Source organism: Anneissia japonica, unplaced genomic scaffold (genome assembly GCF_011630105.1).
Source record: "Anneissia japonica isolate Jap-2015-1 unplaced genomic scaffold, ASM1163010v1 scaffold287755_len519135_cov135, whole genome shotgun sequence".
Lineage (NCBI taxonomy): Eukaryota > Metazoa > Echinodermata > Crinoidea > Comatulida > Comatulidae > Anneissia > Anneissia japonica.
Window position 1 is genome coordinate 400,320 of NW_022704004.1, and position 8,874 is coordinate 409,193.

At 51.4% G+C, this 8,874-nt stretch overlaps 1 pseudogene; it reads right to left on the reverse strand.

Annotated features, from left to right (window-relative positions):
* Positions 1-305: 305 nt before the first annotated feature.
* LOC117104564 lies at positions 306-2,123 on the reverse strand (annotated as a pseudogene).
* Between the last annotated feature and the right edge of the window lie 6,751 nt (positions 2,124-8,874).

The following is an 8,874-nucleotide window of genomic DNA, read 5'->3' on the forward strand; positions in this document are numbered from 1 at the left end:
CTGCATGTATTCGGCGTCACCTGCGTCGTGGTATTCACTCCGGCGCCGACGGACAGAGAGTAACCGGACCGACTCGTCAACATGCATGCGAATCTCCCGACCTCGCAGTGCGTGCCGGAGGCTACGGTGCACAGAGCAAAGAGCAACAGTATCTTGTTCATCATCTCGTTGATCGTTTTCGACTGTCTCTGTATTGCCTCGTCGCTTATATTAGGTGGAGATACGGAAACTCGATGACGTACGTACTACGTCATCTAACTTGCTGTGACGTCAAACGTACAGACCTGTCGTGTCGACGATCATCTTCAGAAACATGGTGTCGTGTCCTGAGAAACGAAGAGAGGGCATCCGGAAGCTATGTTCATATCGCCGGTCGGTCTTTTGAAGCTGCTGCTTCGAGTGTCCGGTTTGAAGCTGTCCGAGAGCGTGAGCTTTCCGTCGTCCTGGTCGAGCAGCATCATCGTCACCTTTTGATCGAACGGCCATTTGAGTAGGGCGTCGTAGTCTCCTTTCATGACGACGAAGAACATGGAAACGTGCGTCCCTTTGCCCATTCCGTCGCCGTTCAGATAGATTCGGGCGCACATCTTGTATCCGAACCGACCGGCGTAGAAGAGTTGGCTGTAAAGGGAGACGATTTTCCGCTGTCCGCCTGCTGCTTCCTCATACTCACCGAATTTAACTTCCACATCAGCACGCCGTCGTAGCTGGCTGTTTCCAGAATCTGAAAACGCAAATTCTGTTCAGACAGCTTCGCGGATTGGATGTCCATTTCCTTCTGCATGTTCGAAATCTGTTGTTGCGCGGGTCCGCGGAGTATTCCTCCTCTTCTTCACCCGGTTCTACCGATGGCTCCCATTTCTTCCACCTTCTTCGTCAACGCTGTCGTCGATCTGTGCAACGAATCGACCGTCCGTCGGATGTCTTCGTTCGCTTTTCTGTCTTTCTTCGCCGTATTTTCCAAAGTTTCAATATTGTCCGCTTGCCCCGCCAGTAGTTTCTTAAACGAAAGAAAAAAACAATTCATTAAAATTTCCGAGCGATTCGAGGCTAAAGAAAAACAAATAATAAATATTATGCTGCGGTTACCTGCAATTTACCGAGACGATCGTCTTTCGATTTATGCGTCAGCTTGATGGATGCTATCTGCTTCGCAAGTTCTTCGTTTTTCTGGTGGTCCGCTTCCACCCGACTTCCCAGTTCGTCGACCCGGCCGAATTTTCGAAGTTGGATGTCCATCTGACTTTTCAGTTCTGCGACTTTGCTAACGGCTCCGGACAACTCGGCATTTAACCGCGCTACCGCCATCATGGTCATGTCGAGATGGCTTTGGACTCCCTCTTCAGCGTGCTTTTCCGCATTGACGCCCTGAAGTTGAGAAAGTCGAAAAAAAAAATTCGTTGGTATTCTTTGCATAAAGCAATCTCGAACAAACTTTCATTTAAAAAAATTTAGATATATAATAACCTACCTTGAAATCGCACCCGTAAAATTCGAATTTGCAGCATCTCTTCTGCCGAGAGCATTGTTCGTCCAAATGCGTTCTCAACTTCTCCCTTCGAACGTCATTCGCTCCGCAGTCGTTCGGACAAGACACCGTAAATTTAGGACAACTCCGTCGGTGCGCCTCGACGTCGCGATGCGGGAAGGGTGACTTGCAGAAAGTGCATTCGACCGAACGATGTTCGCACTCGTTTTCCAGATGTCTCTGCAGATCCTTGCGTTACAGCTTGGTCGCACACCCCCGCGATCGATGCATGCACGCGACGGGAAAGTAGTTGCAAAAATCCAGGTACCGTCCGAGTTCTTTCAGCGCGAACGTTTCCGAACACCCCCGATCCTTGTGGGGACAGTATATCTGAGCTTTCGACATTTTCCGGCGTGCGTGATGATCGGGTGCGATTTCCTCATCGGCGAACTTTTCTTCGCAGTTCGGACAGAGTAATTTTTCCCCGCCGTCGCAGCCGGGCGTCCGTCCCTTGATGCAGGCTTCGCAAAACCTGCACCGCCCGTCGGACGGCGAGAAGACATACGCCGCACGTCAGATCATCCGACACGTTCCCTTCCACAAACGTGTAATCGAGTCCGTCCTCGTTCATCGATGTCGACACGAGGCTGTTCATCTTGAAATGATAAGAGTCTCTTAGGAAAACGTTGGCCATTCTAATAATAATCTAAGATGAGACTAACGTCATCGGTTTTTGCGCTACGTCACACATTTCTTTTAAACTCGAAACCATACAGAAAGCTTCGCGATTCGAAGTACACATGACGTCATGTGTCATGCATCCTCGTTCATCCGGAAACCATACAGAAAGCGTCGTGATTGAAAGTACACATGACGTCATGTGTGATGCATCTCCCACAAAATAAAAGGCTTATAAGAGCCGCTCTCGCCGAGTTTAAGTCCACAAATTGCAAACATGAATAACATCAAGGAAATCATCGTCGCGTTCGTTTCTTCCAACGGTAACGTGCGGCTGAAGATACCCCCGAACAAGAACGACAAATACAACCTGTACATACCGACGTGCGTCGACGACGGTGACACTCGGGGAAGCTTTACGGTGCTCTCAAAATCAACTTTGGACAGACAGACTGCGAATTTACTTGACGGAAGTTACATGAAATTGTGCCCTCTGAGTCGGAACACTGTCAAATGCCTGAAACAAGTCATGCTGAGGAACGAGATAAACATCTCGTCTAACGTTCAAAAATACCAGGTACATTCTCCGACCGACGTCGTCGCTTCCGAAGTTGCGATCGAATACTACNNNGTTGCGATCGAATACTACTTGATAATCGGAAACATGCCGCTCCAGATATCGAGGAGATGCGTGGTCCACTGCGACGGAGACGACCCGTACCATCGAACCGTGGCCGAGCGTCGGATCGATGGATTCTCAGTCTCTCCGACAGAACAAGACCGTGCATCGACGAAGGATTGGATCTCCGCCGTTTTGGGGACCGGTCGAGTGGAACAAGATCGAGTGGCGGACGTTCTGGCGATCGCAATGGATATGGTCCGATCCCATCCGGCGAAGGGCGAGACGGCGTATCTGGTGGCCGACGTTCTCCGCGAACTGTGTCCGGAGGACTTCGATTGGCAATCGCCGAGAACCCTGAAAGAGTCCGACTCGTGCAATGTGTGCTTGGATGCGGTCTCGGACGTGTTCACTTCACCTGCCAACATCTACTGATGTGTCTATCCTGTTCCGGACGGACGGCGAGATGTCCGCTGTGCAGGTGCTTGATCGAGATGAAGATGTCGGAATGCCAAATTCCGGACGGCATCCAAGTGTACAGAGCGTGAACATTTTCTTACTTATTATTTCTCTCTTACATATATATTGTTTTCATATTGTAAATAAAAACACAAACTGTTACATATATTTTGAATCATTAAAAAAATGAAGAGAAACTAAAAAATGAATTTTATTTTTTCAATGTAGTTTATTGTATCCTTAGTCAACCTGGCATTAATATCTTTGGGGAAAGTTATTCAACTAAAACAAAATAATAATAATAAATGTGTGAGTATGGTATACCGGAAACCCGTCGTTTCGAAGACCAAAGTCATCTTGACGGTGTTGACGATTTTCGTCATCTCGGTATCGATAATCGTCGCCGTCATCGTATGATCGGTACAGTTCGGAGGTGCAGATTCGATCGAACCCAGCAGGAACGCGTCGTCAATCGCAAATGCGACCGCAGGTTCTGTCGGATGACGTTCGTGGCTCTGTAGATCGCTACGGCGGTGACGTTGCTCGCGCTCTTGGTGCGAAGGCCGAAAGATAGGTGCGACGACCATCTGTGCGGCGGCGGCGGTCGTGGACGATTGGAGCAAGACGGCGCGTCCAAGTACTGCGTGTGCGACGACGGATTCGCAGGGCCGGTTTGCGAAAGGAAAATTGTGTCGCACAAAGAACCCGTCGACTGTTCCGGCTGCGAACGAAACGGCGGTAGGTGCGTCTACTCGGACGCCAAGAACGGGCAGCACTGCGTCTGTCCAGTCGACCGTTACGGTGCAGTCTGCGAGCACCCCTACGCCGGACTGTCGGAAGCGATGTTAGCGTTCGAGGAGGCCTGTCTGTGAAACGATCGGCATGGGTCTGAAGCTAGCCCTGCTGGAAACCGCGTTTAGGTGGCTGCCGATAAGACCGTACTTTTGGATTTCCATCGTGACGGCGGTAGCCTGCTATCTTCTCAGCCACCTCATAGTCTGTCTCTTATACACATCTAGATGTGTATAAGAGACAGTCGTCGTCCTGCTCAACTGCTGGCCGCTCATCTCGTACGGACTGTCGGTCTTCCGGCGAGCATTGAAGTCCGTTCATCGGGAGATGGTGTACCAGCTGCACAGGTTGGATCCAGAAAACAGATCCGTCACCCACGCGCGGTTGGCGACGAGATTAAGGCACTTCTTTCACGCAGATTGAACGTCGTCCCTTCGTGATCATCTTCTTCGAACGCGGACGACATTCTCTCTTCCTTTTTCTCGATGAACGCCTTCTCGGCCGCCGTACGGTTTGCGGAGTGCAACCTGGCTCCCGCGCAAACGGCGGCGAACACGAGAAACGTCACAACGATCGCCACGCTGCATCCGATCATCTCCAGAGTACACGAACGTTTCTCCATGTCCGCGGTCTTCGCCGTTCTCACGACACCCCACTGGTCCCAATTCAACATCGGAGTGAATTTTCGATCGATCTTCGTGTCTTCGCTTCCGATCGTCTCCAGCAGGGTTGAATCGGAGACGGCGACCGACCCCGAAGTTCTTTCCAGCACCACGGATCCTCCGACTACCCGTTCGACGGTCACCCGGTTCAGACGGATGGTGCCTTCGGAAAGAAGTGGAGACGCCCGAACCACGACTTTCGGGGGAGCCTCGACGTGAGTCTCGTTCGAGCCGTTCGTGTAACTCAAATGTTTCAAAGTCACGTTGAACGCCCTGCCAACACCGGTCACGCGCACCGACGAAGAGAGATCGCCTCTCGCTCCGACGTACCCGTCGCAGCGGAACTCGAATCCTTCGACGTGTACGTGGCTGTCGATCAAGAAGACGTTGCATCCGTCCCGTCCGTCTGCGACAGCGATGATTCCCTCCCCGCACATCGGCAGCACGGTCACGTTCGACAGGAAGACGGGTCCCAGATCGTAAGGCAGGACGCTCAGCAACGACGACTTCTCGCAAGACGACGGATCTTCAGCCGACGCGTCGTCCGGCACGACCACGAACGTGTCCCTCCCTTTCGAACCGAACTTCAAATCTCCGAGACTTCCCGACTGCTTCCGGCACCGGCCCGGCGAAGTCGATATCAAGATCAGAAATATTGTCGTTGCGGTCTTCGTCGTCCATCGATCAGACGCTAATCTTCACAGTGTATAAGTGTGTTTTCGAGGACACCGAGTTAACCGACCATGGACTTTTTCGCCCAAGATAAGTTGCGTTTGGGGCTGACGATAGGTCTTGCGGTCGCCGTCATGATTGTGAGCCTGTTCCTGCTCAGCTGCTGCCTTAAAAGGCACATGGACAATTCAGGAAGCTACCGACCGGCCGTGAAGGAGGGTCGAAGCTCGTACTACACCAACAGACTGTCTGAAATTCACGCTCGGACTACGCTTGTCTGAAAGTCGATAAAAAAAATACGAAAAAAAAGTGTCACCTTGCCTCGATCTTTCTATGTTCGCCTGTCACTCGCTCATTCAACGTCAAGTTCGCAAACTTTCACACACTAAAAAAAAAATCCGACAAAGTTTTTAGGTATTTTTCCTTATCATTGATTTTTTTTAGTCTAAATCTGAAATACATGGGATCGACATCATTCCACTACAACCTTCTTTTTTTCAAGGTTCGTGAGCTCGTCCGCGTCGAACTCGCAATTTCTCAGCACGGTTTCCGAAACGACTCCGTCGTAGTTTGTCGCTAGCCTGATCGGAGACACGTGCATCTCCTCCAGACAGAGGATCGGAGGCGAGTTGTCGTCGCATACGCGCTCTCCGCCGTCTTCGTCTTCGACGACGGCGGAAAACCTCAACTTGCGACATCTGACCAAACGAATGTGAAGGAGGACGTTCCTCTTTCGAATCAGGATCATCACGAAAGAGTCGACGATCGGCACGTCCACCAGAGTCAACCGTTGCAGGAAAGGCAAACCGAGAAGGAGGTTCGCGAACGTCTTACCGAGACGGTACCCCTCGTCCTCGAATCCTTTAATTGCCACGGATATCTCGTACGGATCGTGATGAGCCAGCTCGACCTGCACGAGTTTGAGGATCGTCACGAAATCCAAGACCGCGGGCTCCACTCTCATGGATTTTAGAACTTCGCGAACGCAAGCTCTCCGTCTGGAGGCGCGAACGGCGTCGCTGTGGCAAGCGCGACATCGGTCGACACTCCGATCGAGCCGAGTGCGACTGGACACCTCGCCGCAGACGACGCTCGAAAATAACACGCATCGGCTGCACGGCGTGCTCTTCATGCAATCTCCGCAAATCTCACGTCTGCATTCCGTTCCGTAATTCGTCCTAAAAATTGAAAATGTTGGATAACTGCAACCTGATCGCCGGTTCGTCCTTCGTCGGTTCTCTTGCTGCGTTGCACAGTTCGACGGGAACCTCCATCATCGTCATCCTTGATTTCTCTTAATTTTAAGCGCAGCGAGCGGTATAGCGCGTTATGCAAGTTTGGAAGATGCTAATAATATTCACACAACAAACGTATAATTTCATTTTTTTAAGTAATTTTTATTTTTCGATTCAACAGAAAGTTAGAGATATCAAAATTTTAATAATTTAATGTCCCACAGCATGTTCTTGAGGGCTTCCATCGGATTCGAGAAGTAATAATGCATGTGCCGGAGATTTCTAGTAGCCTCATGCAGTCCGAGCGTCATTCGGTAACAGACGTGGATGTCGCCGACGTTGCGAACGGCCAACAACAGATTTCTGATGGTGTCCATAGTCGAAAGAATGGTCTTCTCGTCGTTCGAATCTGGAAGGATGACGTCACGCTATCTTCTCAGATTGCAAACAGCGAATTCCAAATCGATGAGATTCTTAGCGGTCTCCCTGTACATACGCTTACGTGTTTTTGTAGCCAAATCGAAGGATTTCCGGCCGACATCCGGATTTCGGTGGATGCCCAAAGCAACGTTGAGAATGGCATCGAGTTCGTCTCCTTCGTATCCGAAGATTATCGGGATACGTCACCCTTGCTCTTCGCAGAGATTCGATGCAGGCGTTCATGTCTTCCGGGGAGTCGGCTTTCTCCAGGTCGGCCATCAGGATGTCGGCGAATTCTAGAGGAGAGGAATACTGTTCCGGGTGTCGCCCTATCTCGTCGTGCTCGACGCCACGAACGAGACTGCGAGTGCGATAGAACAGACTTTTGATTCTGTAAATATCGTCCTCCCTGCTCATCCTCTTTCTCTCCGCTATCTTTTCATTCAGCAACTCCTGTTCGGCGATGGTTTCGAAGCCACACGGACGCCGTTGGACGATCACCCTCCTGTTTCTGAATATCGGTTCCTGGTCGGATAGAGGTGTCTCGTTGTCTTCCAGATGCAGGACGAGCAGGACTTCGTTCCATGATCTTTCTCTTGGCGTCTCCGTAGGAATCCACATTATCGACGGCGTACCAGTCCTTTTCCGATTTGAACCTGTATTGAAGTCTGCGATCTACTTGGGACGACATATTTTGCGGTATGTTTCCCGATCTCGAATCGCGGTGCACTTATATGCCAAAACAGTTCGCATACGTCATCGAACGTTCGTGACGTCAAGGGGTACCAGAACTCGTTCCGCCAATAGCGCGCAAGATGTTATCAATGACGAAGCCTCGAACACCCTCACTCGCAACTTCATCGCTCAAAAAACACATGACGTCACTTCAGTGAAGTCGAGGGTACGCCAGCGGTCCTTAAACGGATGACGTAGCGTTTTCAAGTTCTTTATCACGGCGAACCTTCGAAGGGTGGCACACCGTACGAAGAATTCGCCATGGAGAAGGACACGAAGACGAAGATTAGCGTATCCAAGAAATGCTGCAGCCGCCAAAATGAAGACGATCAGGTTAGATACTTCTTGGTTCGTCTCAGGTCACGAAGGGAACCGAGAGGTAACCCTTCGCGACAGGTTGAGCGAGGCCGGTTGGGATGGGTGGAGGGTGATCGAACGGGACGTGACCGACGAAGCTGAAAACAACGACGACGATATCCTGCCCACGTTGACGAACGGCGACTCAGATATCAAGCTTTCGGAATTCGTCGCGACCGAGCAAGCTCGCCGAGCTCTGCGATCGGTAGTCCGCCCGAAACAGTGGATATTGATGGATGCCGACACTCTCGTCTGTTACCACGAGGAGGAAGGGAGCATATTTCTCACGGCTCACCGACTCCCAGCGTACGTGTACTGAAAACTGTGCTGCACGAATCCCGATCGCATCAGATTCGCGTTCGCGACAGCATCCGCCGCGGCAGTTGCGAGCGCAGGGAAAGGCGATCCTTACTCGAACATTCCGGTAAGGTACGGCGACCGAGAGACGACGTTCGACGTTCGGGACGTCAGCGCCTTGTTCTACAAGGTGCTGCTCACCAACCACCCGGAATACGCGCATCCCGAATCATACAGAAGAGCGCTGACGGCGAGCGCAAGGAAACCCCCTGGAGGACCACGGAACGACACAGGATACTGGTGCTGCCCCTGCCGCGCCCTGCGCCGGACGTGCGGTTTCGCGAGATCGCCATGAGGTCCCTTGACTTCACGACGGAAGCGAGAGAGAGGCTGCTTCCTTTGCAACCCGGCGAATCGGGTGCGTTTTATTTCGGCGAACCGGTCGTCAGAGATAAGAAAGGGGAGGAGACGGTACTCAGG